This window comes from Oryctolagus cuniculus, chromosome 5 (genome assembly GCF_964237555.1).
Source record: "Oryctolagus cuniculus chromosome 5, mOryCun1.1, whole genome shotgun sequence".
In the NCBI taxonomy this organism is placed as follows: Eukaryota; Metazoa; Chordata; class Mammalia; order Lagomorpha; family Leporidae; genus Oryctolagus; species Oryctolagus cuniculus.
Window position 1 is genome coordinate 154232860 of NC_091436.1, and position 15248 is coordinate 154248107.

Sequence of the window (15248 nt, forward strand, 5' to 3'; positions counted from 1 at the left end):
CTCAAATTCCCATGGTCAAAAGTGAGCAGAGTATGCCAGGTGTGCTACACGACCGATGAAAACACTGAATGTCTATATTCTGCATACATTTTCTAAAATATCTCTTAGAAGGTACAAGATATAAGTGACTCAATCTAAACTGTGAATAACAAAAAGACCCAGGTATTTTCATTAGAAATGCTGCCAAGCAGGGAATTATACTGTGTGTAAATAAATGTTGTAAACCTGAATATAGAGCTTTTCATTTTAAGCATGTTAACATTTCCCTTATTGATGTCTTAGGTCTCGATCTTTAGATGTTATTTTAATTGTAATTTAAAAATGAATATAATAATAAAAACGAGACCTAGGGCACAGAAGCTGAAAAATGAGGCATTCTGCATTTTAAATGAAACTTAATTTTCCTTTTTTTCTTTATGATGTGGAATTCAGTTCCTGTTAAGATACCATTGTTTGGCATTTTAGTATCTTTAGTGAAGTTTAAGACAAATGAACCAAATGTGATTAAAAAAAATTTGAAACATAAAATGTCAAACTAAAATTTTGTTAAAAATAAAAAAAATTTAAACTAATCTTTTATTAATTATAATTTAAGAGGTACATTGCCATAGAAGCACAATTTCTAAGCAGGAAAAGGCAGTATCCAAATATTTAAGATTCTAGACTCTAGATTCAGAACTCATGTGATTTTATTGTAACTTCTGTGAGCTACTTCCTTGCTGTGTGAACATGAGCAAGCTCACTAACGTCTATATATCTTTGTGAAAACCTTATTTTAGTTAGATCTCCTTTTAAGGATGGCTAGAAAGAGGAGTAAATGATATAGTAAACATAAAATATTTAATATAATTCTTGGTGCATGACTTCAAAATCCACTAACTGTGCTTTTTGAAATTAAATCTTCCGTCTTGAGAGGATATCAGTATATTGTGGTTATTTAAATGTCATACACATTTACATCCTTGTTTTCATTTAAAAACATAGGCCTATGGCATTTAGCATCGGTTTTATAACCTATGTCTTCTATTGGAGATAGCAGAGAATACTTACCAGAAGGAACAAGCATTACAATATAATTATATATTCATAAGTGAAAAATGCATAGCTGTCACAGTCTCATGTAGCTCAAATGCATCCATGTTTGCATTGTGATCCTTCACTTAATAACTCAGAAAAACTCTAGATGAGCAAGATACTGAAGTTTTGAAAATCTAAGTAAACACAGCATAGTCTTATTCACCTTTAAATGGAACATCTGAATTAACATTTACTAGAACATTTTTTAATGTGGAAGTTACTAGGATTCAGACTGATGAAAAGTTCAAAAATTAGATTCTGTTAAATGCACTTTTTCGGAAGGCATTTGAAGTCTTTTACTCTATATTCTTGTTATCTATGGTCATAGGTAGATTTCTGCCTAATTAAACAAGGATGGCACTATGGTAGCTTATGTGCATTCCAAGAATCATTAACATGTAGCAGGGAAGTATTATGTACAATCTAGACGCTACCTATGTTGATGTGACTTATGCCCTGGGGACTGGAACCCCACAGAGGTGATTATGAACATCTATGAGTAAAGTCAGAGCATTATCCAAATAGCAAGTTTGTGAAAAGTTTCTGTGAGACATCAGGTTTCATCTTTTGTTTTTCATTTTGGATTTCTTCAATGGAGATTAATTTCTGAGATAAATTTAATTATTTATGTGTTACACCACACTTATGAAAAAACTAAAACATAATGTATACCATGTCTATAAAGTAAACACATATTTCAACTGGTTTAGTCAGTGTGTAAGACACGAACAAAATTAGAGAAATCAGGCTTTCTATATATTGGATCTACCAGATGGAATATATTTGAGTTTTAAAAAATATATAGGGTCTAAAAATATATAGACTCATAATAATTCTAGATTTATGATCCAATCATTATTGTACAATTTTTTTGCTTTGTACAATTTTTTTTTTTACAGGCAGAGTGGACAGTGAGAGAGAGAGAAAGGTCGTCCTTTGCCGTTGGTTCACCCTCCAATGGCCACCGCGGCCGGCGCGCTGGGGCTGGCACACCACACTGATCTGAAGGCAGGAGCCAGGCGCTTCTCCTGGTCTCCCATGGGGTGCAGGGCCCAAGCACTTGGACCATCCTCCACTGCACTCCCAGGCCATAGCAGAGAGCTGGCCTGGAAGAGGGGCAACCAGGACAGAATCAGGCACTCTGACCAGGACTAGAACCCGGTGTGCCGGCGCCGTGAGGCGGAGGATTAGCCTATTGAGCCATGGCACTGGCCTGCATTTTACAAATTTTTGTAATTTTTCTTTTAGGTTTTATTTTACTTATTTGAAAGACAGAGTTACAGAGAGAGGTAGAGACAGAAAGAGAGGTCTTCCATCAGCTGGTTCACTCTCCAGATGGCTGCCAAAACCAGAGCTGCGCTGATCTGAAACCAGGAGCCAGGAGCTTCCTCTGGGCCTCCCATGTGGGTGTAGGGGCCCAAGGAGTTGGGCCATCTTCTACTGCTATCCCAGGCCATAGCAGAGAGCTGGATGAGGAGCAGCTGGGACTAGAACCAGAGCCCATATGGAATGCTGGCACTTCAGGCCAGGGCTTTAACCCGCTGCACCACAGCGCTGGCCCCGATTTTTATAAAATTTTTTAGCAACAAAATGAAACAATAAACATAAATGTCTGTTCTCTCTGTCTCTCTCTCTCTCACTGTCCACTCTGCCTGTCCAAAAAAAAAAAAACATAAATGTCTGGAGATGTGTGACTACTCATTCTCCCTACATAATGTCAGGAGCATCAGGTGTTCAAATCTGGAAGCCTCATCACTCTAAGAAACAAAATAGGATTGCCATTCAAGTGCATTTCTATGAGATCCTTTGTGTACCATTTTTTTTCAGGATGTATTTACTTATTGGAAAGGCAGGATCACAGAAAGGCAAAGGCAGAGAGAGGGAGAGAAAGGTCTTCTATCCGCTGATTCATTCCCCAGATGGCTGTAACAGCTGGAGCTGAGCTGAGCTGAAGCCAGGATCCAAGAGCTTCCTCCAGGTCTCCCACATGGGTGCAGGTGCCAAGACTTGGGCCATCCTCCACTGCTTTCCCAGGCCATAGCAGAAAACTGGACTGGAAGAGGTGCAGCCAGGACTAGAACTGGCACACATATGGGATGCCGGCACTTCAGACCAGGGCTTTAATCTGCTGTGCCACGGCACTGGCCCCTATTGCACCATTTTTAATGAATTAAAAATAGGCAGTATAGCAGCAAGGTGCGCAGAGTCACGCAGAGAGAAATTGATGAATAGAGGGGACAGTCAGGTGACAGAACCACAAAAGGTTGGCTAGAGTGACATGGGAGCACGCCAGAGTGTAGGGGTCCACCCAGAGGCAGGTAGAGGGGCCCAGAACTGCAGAAAGAGAATAAAAAAAAAAAAACAAGCGAGGGAACCGCCACCGCCACTGCAGCTGCCGCTGCTGCTGCCCCCCCAACAACCACCCTCAGATGGACAAGTGAGACATGCACAATAGAGTCGGGAAGGAAATTGAAATCAAAACAAAGTGAATAGCACCTATGGGAAGACAGCATGACCAGGGGGATGAACTGAGGGATTGAACATGCCAGAATCCCTCGGTGTCTCAGCACCCCCCCCATCAGAGGGTCAGCGGGTGGAGAGCAGCCATCCTGTTTGTTTACATTCGGGCGTAAAGGATGGTGACCTCTGCTTTCGCCCTCCGAAGGAGGAAACTTCAGTGGTGGGGACCAAGGTGGTTTGGAGCTACTCCCCACTCCTCACACAGGGGGCGCAGTGAGGGGGAGGTGGCTGATTAACGAGGCCCAGGCACTTTAGGGTGAACAAAGGAACAGGGAAACCGACCTCAAGGGGTGGAGCTTTGCACCTCAAGCCCTGACAGCAGCCTACTCAAGTTACTAAAAACAAACAAACAAACAAACTCTAGAAGGTAGAGCTGCCTGCTTACATTGGCTATTGGTACAGACCCATAGCAGCCCATAGCAGAGGGAAATCAACCTGAAAATTAAGCCAAACAGAAATGCTGAAGAACAATGGAAAAATCCAGAATAAGAGTATAGAAGAACTTATGAATTGCCAATGGAGCAGGCTAAACCATCCATAACAGAGGCTGAAAAGAAGAATTTGAAATCATGCCAGAAAAAGAATTCAGAAAACCAATAATTAGACTACTTAGAAATAAAGAGAAACAGTTTCAAGATCTGATGAAAAGGAAGCCCAAGGATTAGAGATCCTAAAGGGAAGCCAGAATGAAATACTGGAAATGAAAAACTCAATTGACCATATATATAACACGATGGAATCCCTCAGAAATCAAACAGATGAAATAGAAGAGTGAATATCAGAACTCAAAGACAAACTTCCAAAAATAATACAGTCAGATCAAACACAGGAAGAAGAAATTAGAAAATTAAAAAAATATTGTTGGAGACCTACAAGATTCAATCAAGCACTGTAATGTTTGGATAAGAGGGGTCCCTGAGGGTGTGGAAAGACAGAATGGATTGGAAGGCGTTTTCAATGAAATAATGTCAGAAAACTTCCAACAGAGGATAATATATAATAACAGGCAAATTCAACAAATACTGAGGAGCTCAATGAGTTAGAGCAGAAGAGAAATTCACTGTGACACATTGTGGCAACACTCACCTCAGTGAAACACAAAGAACAAATCCTAAAATGTGCCAGAGAGAAACGACAAATCACATTCAGGGGTAAGTTAATCAGAATCACTCCAGACTTCTCATTGCAAACACCACAGGCAAGGAGACAATGGCATGATATATTCCAAGTTTTAAAAGACAAACAATGCCAACCTAGAATACTATACCCTGCAAAACTATCATTTATGAATGAAGGGGAAAGAAAGATCTTCCACGACAAACAGAAACTGAAAGAATTTGTATCCACACGTCCAACCCTACCACACTGGCTCAAAGACATACTGCACACAGAAATATAAAAATAAGAACTTCACTACAAAAAAAGCAAATGCAGAAAATGACCCAACTAAGCTACAAACAAATTTCAAAATACATAAACAGCTCATTTTAGGAAACATGACTGGAAAAAGTACTTAACAGTAGTCACGCTGAATGAGAATGGCCTTAACTCTACTACCAAGAGACATAGACTAGCTGATTGGATCAAAAAAGAGAATCCATCTATATGCTGCCTTCAGGAAACACACCTTATCAACAAAGATACATGCAGACTGAAAGTGAAAGGATGGGAAAAGATATTCCAAGAGAACAAAAATCAAAAAAGAGCTGGTATGGCCATCCTAATATCATACAAAATAGACTTTAACACAAAAACTATTAAAAGAGACAAAGAAGGGCATTGTATAATGATTAAAGGATCTATCCAACATGAAGACATTACTATTATAAATGTATGTCCCCCTAATTACATGGCACCTGGCTACTTGAAAGAATTACTAAAGGACTTAAAGGGAGATATAGATTCAAATACAATAGTAACAGGGGACTTCAGCACCCCACTCTCATCAATGGACAGATCAACCAGACAGAAAATCAACAGAGAAACAACAGAGCTAATTGACACTATAGACCAAGTAGACCTAGTAGATATCTTCAGACCTATCCACCCCACAGCCACAGAGTTCACATATTTTTCCCTAGTACATGGGCCATACTCTAGGATTGACCACATGCTATGCCATAAAGGGAGCCTCAACAAATTCAAAAAAATTGAAACTATACCATGCATCTTCTCAGTCCATAGTGCAGTGAAACTTGAAATCAATGACTCAAGATCTCTACACCATATGCAAACACATGGAGAATGGACAACATGATTCTGAATGAACAGTGGGTCGTAGAAGTAATCAAAAGAGAAATCAAAAGATGTCTAGAAACAAATGAAAATGACAACACAACCTATCAAAACATGTGGGATACAGCAAAAGCAGTGCTAAGAGGAAAGTTTATAGCAATTGGTGCCTATGTGGAGAATCTGGAAAGGAACCAAACAAATGACCTCTCCATGCACCTCAAGGATTTAGAAAAACAGCAGCAAATCAAACCTAAACCCAGCAGAAGAAAAGAAATACTCAAGATTAGAGAAGAAATAAACAAAATTGAAATAAAAAAATACAAAAGATCAAAAAAACCAGGAGCTGGTTCTTTGATAAAATAAACAAAATAGACACACCGTTGGCCCAACTAACCAAAAAAAGGATAGAGAAGACCCAAATCCATAAAATCAAAGATAGTAATGGAGATGTAACAACAGACACCACAGAAATAAAAAGAATCATCAGAAACCACTACAAAGAGATGTATGCTAACAAGTTGTGGAAGCTGGAAGAAGTGAATAGATTCCTGGACACATACAACCTTCCTAAACCGAGCTGTGAATATATAGAAAACCTAAACAGACCCATAACCATGAAAGAAATTGAATCAGTAATAAACGCACTACTGAAAAAGAAGAGCCCAGGACCGGATGGCTTCACTGCTGAATTCTACGAAACATTTAAAGAACAACTAATTCCAGTTCTTCTCAAATTTTTCAAAACAATTGACAGGGAGGGAATCCTCCCAAATTCTTTCTATGAAGCAATATCACCTTAATTCCTAAGCCTGGAAAAGACACGACAGAGAAAGAAAACTACAGACCTATCTCCCTGATGAACATAGATGCAAAAATACCCAAAAAAATCCTGGCAAACCAAATCCAACTACACATCAGAAAGATCATTCACCCGGACCAAATGAGATTTATCCCTGGTATGCAGGGATGGTTCAATATTCGAAAGTCAAACAATGTGATAGATCACATTAACAGATTGAGAAACAAAAATCATATGATTATCTCAATAGATACAGAGAAAGCATTTGACAAAATACAGCACACTTTCATGATGAAAACTCTAAGCAAATTGGGGTTAGAAGGAACATTCCTCAACACAAGTAAGACAAGTTATGATAAACCAATGGTCAGCATCATATTGAATGGGGAAAGTTGGAGGCATTTCCAATGAAAACCAGCACCAGACAGGGATGGCCACTCTCACCATTGCTATTCAATATAGTCCTAGAAGTGTTAGCCAGAGCCATCAGGCAAGAAAAAGAAATTTAAAAAGGGATACAACTAGGAAAGGAGAAAGTCAAACTACCCCTATTTGCAGATGACATGATCCTATAAATAGGGGATCCAATAAATTCCTCTAAGAGACTATTGGAACTCATAGAAGAGTTTGGTAAAGTAGCAGGATACAAAGTCAATGCTCAGAAATCAACAGCCTTTGAATACACAGACAATGCCGTGGCCAGGGAAGAACATCTAAGATCAATCCCATTCACAATAGCCACAAAAACAATCAAGTACCTTGGGATAAATTTAGCCAAGGATTTTACCTCCATTAAAGAAAGAAATAGAAGAAGACACAAAAAAATGGAAAAATCTGCCATGTTCATGGGTCGGAAGAATCAGTATGATCAAAACGTCCATTCTCCCAAAAGCAATTTAAGTTCAATGCAATACCAATCAAAATACCAAAGTCATTCTTCACAGACCTAGAAAAAATGATGCTGAAATTCATATGGAGAAACAGGAGACCAAGAATAGCTAAAGCAATCCTTTACAATAAAAACAAAGCCAAAGGCATAACAGTTCCAGACTTCAAGACATACTACAGGACAGTTATAATCAAAACATCCTGGTAATGGTACAAAAACAGATGGATAGACCAATGGAACAGAATAGAAACACCAGAAATCAACCCAAACATCTATAACAAACTCATATTGGACAAAGGACCTAAAACCAACCCCTGGAACAAGGACAGCCTCTTCAACAAATGGTGCTGGGAAAACTGGATGTCCACATGTCAAAGTATGAAGCAAGACCCTTACCTTACACCGTATAAAAAATCCACTCAGCATGGATCAAAGAACTAGAGATATGCTACGACACCATGAAATTAATTGAGAGCATAGAGGAAACCCTTGAAGACATTGGAAAAGGCAAAGAATTCCTGGAGAAGACCCCAGAGGCACGGGTAATCAAAGATAAAATAAAAAAATGGGATTACCTCAAATTGAAAAGTTTCTTTACAGCAAAAGAAACAGTCAGGAAAGTGAAGAGGCAACCAACATAATGGGAGACATTATTCTCCAACTACACAACTGATAAAGGATTAACAACAAGAATCTATAAAATGGTCAAGAAACTCCACAGGAACAAAACAAACAAACCAATAAAAAGATGGGTCAAGGAATATTTTTTAACTTTTATTTAATGAATATAAATTTCCAAAGTACGGCTTATGGATTACAATGGCTTCCCCTCCCTAATGTCCCTCCCACCCGCAACCCTCCCCTTTCCCACTCCCTCTCCCCTTCCATTCACATCAAGATTCATTTTTGATTATCTTAATATACAGAAGATCAGCTTAGTATACATTAAGTAAGTATTTCAACAGTTTGCTCCCACACAGAAACATAAAGTGAAAAATAATAGATGATTTTTTAAATGATGATGAAATCAGATCAGACCTATTGTCATGTTTAATCCCAGTGAGAGTCAAGTTGGGAATTGATAATTTCTTTTTCCTTTTCCTTTTTTTTTTTTTTACAGAAGATCAGTTTAGTATACATTAAGTAAAGATTTCAACAGTTTGCACCCCCATAGAAACACAAAGTGAAATATACTGTTTGAGTACTCTTTATAGCATTAAGTCTCAATGTACAGCACATTAAGGACAGAGATCCTACATGAGGAGTAAGTGCACAGTGACTCCTGTTGTTGACTTTACCAATTGACACTCCTGTTTATGGCATCAGTAATCTCCCTATGATCCAGTCATGAGTTTCCAAGGCTATGGAAGCCCTCTGAGTTCTCCGACTCTTATCTTGTTTAGACAAGGTCATAGTCAAAGTGGAGGTTCTCTCCTCCCTTCAGAGAAAGGTACCTCCTTCTTTGAAGACCTGTTCTTTCCACTGGGATCTCACTCACAGAGATCTTTCATTTAGGTGTTTTTTTTTGTTGTTGTTGTTGTTGTTTTTTTTTTTTTTTTTTTTTTTTTTTTGCCAGAGTGTCTTGGCTTTCCATGCCTGAAATACTCTCATGGGCTTTTCAGCCAGATCCGAATGCCTTTAGGGCTGATTCTGAGGCCAGAGTGCTGTTTAGGACATCTGCCATTCTATGAGTCTGCTGAGTATCTCGTGTCCCATGTTGGATCACTCTCCCCTTTATTTATTCTATCGGTTAGTATTAGCAGGTACTAGACTTGTTTATGTGCTCCCTTTGACTCTTATTCATTTCATTATGATCAATTGTGAATTTAAATTGATCACTTGGAATAGTGAGATGGCATTGGTACATGCCACCTTGATGGGATTGAATTGGAGTCCCCTGGTATGTTTCTAACTCTACCATTTGGGGCAAGTCAGCTTGAGCATGTCCCAAATTATACATCTCTTCCCCCTGTTATTCCCACTCTGTTTAACAGGGATCACATTTCAGTTAAATTTCAACACTTAAGAATAACTGTGTATTAATTACAGAATTAAACCTGCCATATTAAGTAGAACAGACAAAAAAAACTACTAAGAGGGATAATGTATTAAGTTGTCCATTAACAGTCAGGGCTAAGCTGATCAAGTCACCATTTCTCATAGTGTCCATTTCACTTCAGGAGGTTTCCTTTTGGTGTTCAGTCAGTTGTCACCGATCAGGGAGAACATATGGTATTTGTCCCTTTGGGACTGGCTTATTTCACTCAGCATGATGTGTTCCAGATTCCTCCATTTTGTTGCAAATGACTGGATTTCATTGTTTCTTACTGCGGTATAGTATTCTAAAGAGTACATATCCCATAATTTCTTTATCCAGTCTACTGTTGATGGGCATTTAGGTTTGTTCCAGGTCTTGGCTATTGTGAATTGTGCTGCAATAAACATTAGGCTGCAGAACTCTTTTTTGTTTGCCAATTTAAACTCCTTTGGGTAAATTCCAAGGAGTGGGATGGCTGGGTCGAACGGTAGGGTTATCTTCAGGTTTCTGAGGAATCTCTAGACTGACTTCCATAGTGGCTTGACCAGTTTGCATTCCCACCAACAGTGGGTTAGTGTCCCTTTTTCCCCACATCCTCGCCAGCATCTGTTGTTGGTACATTTCTGTATGTGAGCCATTCTAACCGGGGTGAGGTGAAACCTGATTGTGGTTTTGATTTGCATTTCCCTGATTGCTAGTGACCCTGAACATTTTTTCATGTGCCTGTTGGCCATTTGGATTTCCTCTTTTGAAAAATGTCTATTGAGGTCCTTGGCCCATCTCTTAAGTGGGTTGTTTGTTTTGTTTTTGTGGAGTTTCTTGATCTTTTTGTAGAATCTGGTTATTAACCCTTTATCTGTTGCATAGTTTGCAAATATTTTTTCTCATTCTGTCGGTTGTCTCTTCACTCTCCTGACTGTTTCTTTTGCAGTACAGAAACTTCTCAATTTGATGCAATCCCAAATGCTGATTTTTGCTTTGACTGCCTGTGCCTCCCGGGTCTTTTCCAGAAACTCTTTGCCTGTGCCAATATCTTGAAGGGTTTCTCCAATGTTCTATAATAACTTGATGGTGTCAGGTCGTAGATTTAGGTCTTTAATCCACGTTGAGTGGATTTTTGTGTAAGGTGTAAGGTAGGGGTCTTGCTTCATGCTTCTGCAGGTGGAAATCCAGTTTTCCCAGCACCATTTATTGAATAGACTGTCCTTGCTCCAGGAATTGGTTTTAGATCCTTGATCAAATATAAGTTGGCTGTAGATGTTTGGGTTGATTTCTGGTGTTTCAATTCTGTTCCATTGGTCTATCCCTCTGTTTCTGTACCAGTACCATGCTGTTTTGGTAACAACTGCCCTGTAGTATGTCCTGAAATCTGGTATTGAGATGCCTCCAGTTTTGTTTTTGTTGTAGAAGATTGCTTATCTATTCAAGGTCTCTTGTGCCTCCATATGAATTTCAGCATCATTTTTTCTAGATCTGAGAAGAATGTCTTTGGTATCCTGATTGGAATTGCATTGAATCTATAAATTGCTTTTGGGAGAATAGACATTTTGATGATGTTGATTTTTGCAATCCATGAACATGGAAGATTTTCCCATTTTTTGGTATCCTCTTCTATTTCTTTCTTTAAGATTTTGTAATTCTCCTTGTAGAGATCTTTAACATCCTTGGTTAAGTTTATTCCAAGGTATTTGATTGTTTTTGTAGCTATTGTGAATGGGATTGATTTTAGCAGTTCTTTCTCAGCCATGGCATTGCTTGTGTATACAAAGGCTGTTAATTTTTGTGCATTGATTTTATATCCTGCCACTTTGCCAAACTCCTCTATGAGTTCCAATAGTCTCTTAGTAGGGTTCTTTGGATCCTCTAAGTAAAGAATCATATTGTCTGCAAAGAGGGATAGTTTGCCTTCTTCCTTCCCAATTTGTATTCCTTTAATTTCTGTTTCTTGTCTGATGGCTCTGGCTAAAACTTCCAGAACTATATTAAATAGCAGTGGTGAGAGTGGGCATCCCTGTCTGGTGCCAGATCTCAGTGGAAATGCTTCAAACTTTTCCCCATTCAATAGGATTTGGCCGTGGGTTTTTCATAAATTGCTTTGATTATATTGAGGAATGTTCCTTCTATACCCAATTTGATTAGAGTTTTCATCATGAAAGGGTGTTGAATTTTATCGAATGCTTTCTCTGCATCAATTGAGATAATCATATGGTTTTTCTTTTGCAGTCTGTTAATGTGGTGAATCACATGATTGATTTGCGAATGTTGAACCATCCCTGCATACCAGGGATAAATCCCACTTGGTCTGGGTGGATGATTTTCCTGATGTGTTGTATTCTATTGGCGAGATTTTATTGAGGATTCTTGCGTCTATGTTCATCAGGGATATTGGTCTAAAATTTTCTTTCAGTGCTGCATCTTTCTCTGGCTTAGGGATTAAGGTGATGCTGGCTTCATAGAAAGAATTTGGGAGGATTCCCTCTTTTTCGATTGTTCTGAACAGTTTTAGAAGAAATGGGATTATTTCTTCTTTAAATGTCTGGTAGAATTCAGCAGTGAATCCATCTGGTCCTGGGCTTTTCTTTGTTGGGAGGGCCTTTATTACTGTTTCAATTTCTGTTTAAGTTATGGGTCTATTTAGGTTTTCTATGTCTTCCTGGTTCAATTTTGGTAGATTGCATGTGTCCTGGAATCTATCCATTTCTGATAGATTTTCTTGTTTGCTGGCATACAAGTCCTTGTAGTAATTTCTGATGATTATTTTTATTTCAGTGGTGTCTGTTGTTATGTTTACTTTTTCATCTCTGATTTTATTGATTTGGGTCTTTTCTTTTTTAGTTAGTTGGGCCAATGGGGTGTCAATTTTGTTTATTTTTTCAAAAAACCAGCTTCTCACTTGGCTGATTATTTGTAGTTTTTTTTTTTGGATTCAATCCTGTTGATTTCTTCTCTGGTTTTAATTATTTCTCTTCTCCTACTAGATTTGGGTTTGGTTTGCTGCAGTTTTTCTAGGTCCTTGAGATGCACTGAAAGCTCATTTATTTGGTACCTTTCCAATTTCTTGATATAGACACCTATTGCTATAAACTTGCCTCTCAATACTGCTTTTGCTGTATCCCATAAGTTTTGATATTTTGTGTTGTTTTCCTCATTTACTTCCAGAAAGTTTTTGATTTCTCTTTTGATTTCTTGAATGACCCAGTGTTAATTCAGGAGCATGTTGTTCAGTCTCCATGTGTTTGCATACTTTCTGGGGTTTCCTGAGTTGCTAATTTCCAGCTTCATTCCACTGTGGTCTGAGAAGCTGCATGGTATGATTCTAATTCTTTTAAATTTGCTGACACATGCTTTGTGGCCTAGTATGTGATCAATCCTAGAGAAGGTTCCATGCACTGCTGAGAAGAATGTGAAGTCTGTAGATGTAGGATTGAAAGTTCTGTAGATATCTGTTAGATCCATTTGGGCAATAGTGTCGATTAAATCTGCTGTTTCCTTGTTGATCTTCTGTCTGGATGATCTGTCTATTTCTGAGAGTGGAGCATTGAAGTCCCCCAGTACTATTGTATTGGAATCTAAATCTCCCTTTAAGTCCCTTAACATATCTTTTAAATAGACCGGTGCCCTGTAATCAGGTGCATATACATTTATAATAGTTACATCTTCCTGTTGAATTGAACCCTTAATCATTATCTAGTGCCCCTCTTTGTCTCTCTTAACAGTTTATTTTTAAAGTTTATTTTGTCTGATATTAATATGGCTATACATGCTTTTTATTGGTTTCTGTTGGCATGGAATATCTTTTTCCAACCTTTCACTTTCAGTCTGCATGCATCTTTGTTAGAGAGATGTGTTTCTTGTAGGCAAGAAATAGTTGGGTTGTGTTCTTTGAGCCAATCAGCCAATCGGTGTCTTTTAACTGAAGAATTAAGACCATTAATGTTTAATGTGACTATTGATAAGTAGTGACTTTGCCCTGCCATTTTCCCGGAGATATTTTCTAGTATATGCTTTGAACTTCCCATGCTCTTTTACTGGTAGGTTTTCTTCCTTTACCTTCTTTCATATTGATGGCCGTGTTTCTGTGTTTCTGAGTGTAGCACATCTTTAAGTATCTTTTGCAGGGCCAGACGAGTGGCCACAAAGTCTTTCAATTTCTGTTTGCTATGAAAGGCCTTTATTTCACCTTCATTCACAAATGAGAGCTTAGCAGGATATAATATTCTGGGCTGGCAATTTTTCTCTCTTAGCACCTGTGCTATGTCTCGCCATGCCTTCCTAGCCTGTAGTGTTTCTGATGAGAAGTCTGCTGTGAGTCTAATTGGAGATCCTCTGAGAGTGATCTGATGTTTCTCTCTTGCACATTTTAGGATCTTTTCTTTATGTTTCACTGTGGTGAGTTTAATTACCATGTGTCGTGGTGAGGATCTCTTTTGGTCATGTTTACTGGGGGTTCTATGAGCTTCCTGTACTAGGATGTCTCTGTCCTTCTCCAAACCTGGAATGTTCTCTGCTAGTATCTCACTAAAAAGGCCTTCTAATCCTTTCTCTCTCTCTCCATGCCTCCAGGAACTCCTAGAACTCGAATGTTGTTTTTTTTTAATAGTATCCTGTAGATTCCCAACAATATTTTTTAGATTTCTAATTTCCTCTTCTTTTCTTTGGTTTGACTGTATGTTTTCCTGTGCTCTATCTTCTAAGTCCAATATTCTCTCTTCTGCTTCACCCATTCTGTTTTTAAGGCTTTCTAATGTGTTTGTCATTTGATCTATTGAGCTCTTCATTTCATTTTGATTTCTCTTCACTATCACACTTTCCTGTTCTACTAGTTTCTGCGTTTCATTTTGATTCTTCCTTAAAATTTCATATTCACTAGAGAGTTTTTCAATCCTGTCCAATAAGGATTTATGTAGTTCAAGGATTTGCTTTTGAAAACTTCTAAATGTTCTTATCATATATTTTTTGAAATCCGTATCTTGCATTTCTTCTATCTCATCATCTTCATAATCTTGGCTTGGGGTGTTTTGTTTATTTGGAGGCATCATAGTGTCATCATTGATCTTGTTCCCTCGATTTCTGTGTTTGTTGCTTGGCATAGTTAATTCTTCTTTCGTCACTGTGTGTTTTTTTTTTTATATATTTTTTTATTTTATACTATGTCTGTGTTAAGTGGACTGCCTGCTGTTGGAGGAGCCTTGGATGCTTGAGATGGGTGTGGCCTGAGAGCTCTGCTTGGTTCTTCCGGGTTACGGGTGTGCAAAGGTGACACCCTCAGGTTATGCATGGTAAATCTCTCTCTTTTTATTTATTTATTTATTTAATTATTTATTCAGGGGGTAAGTAATACCACATCGCACGGCCGTGCAGAATTGATGGTATTTAGCTTCCGATCTCTGGCTTTTACCCAAAGAGTCTGTGCAGGCTCTGTTTCTCCTCTGGACTCCCACTGGGTTGCCTAGGCTACTGAATTGTAGTGACTCAGTTCCTTAGCTGTCCCCTGTTGTTATGTAAAGAGGGGGCCTGCTCTTTGTCTCTTGCAAACTCTTGGAAACTCTTGCAAGCCTTGCAGCCTTGCAACCTTTGCAAGGTTGCCGGAGAGAGAAACCCCACACCTTTTTTTCCTTCTCTCCGGTAGTGAGTCTGGTGCACTTTCCGGCTCCCCTCTAGATTTTGACCGCTGTTTCCCTGCCAATGTC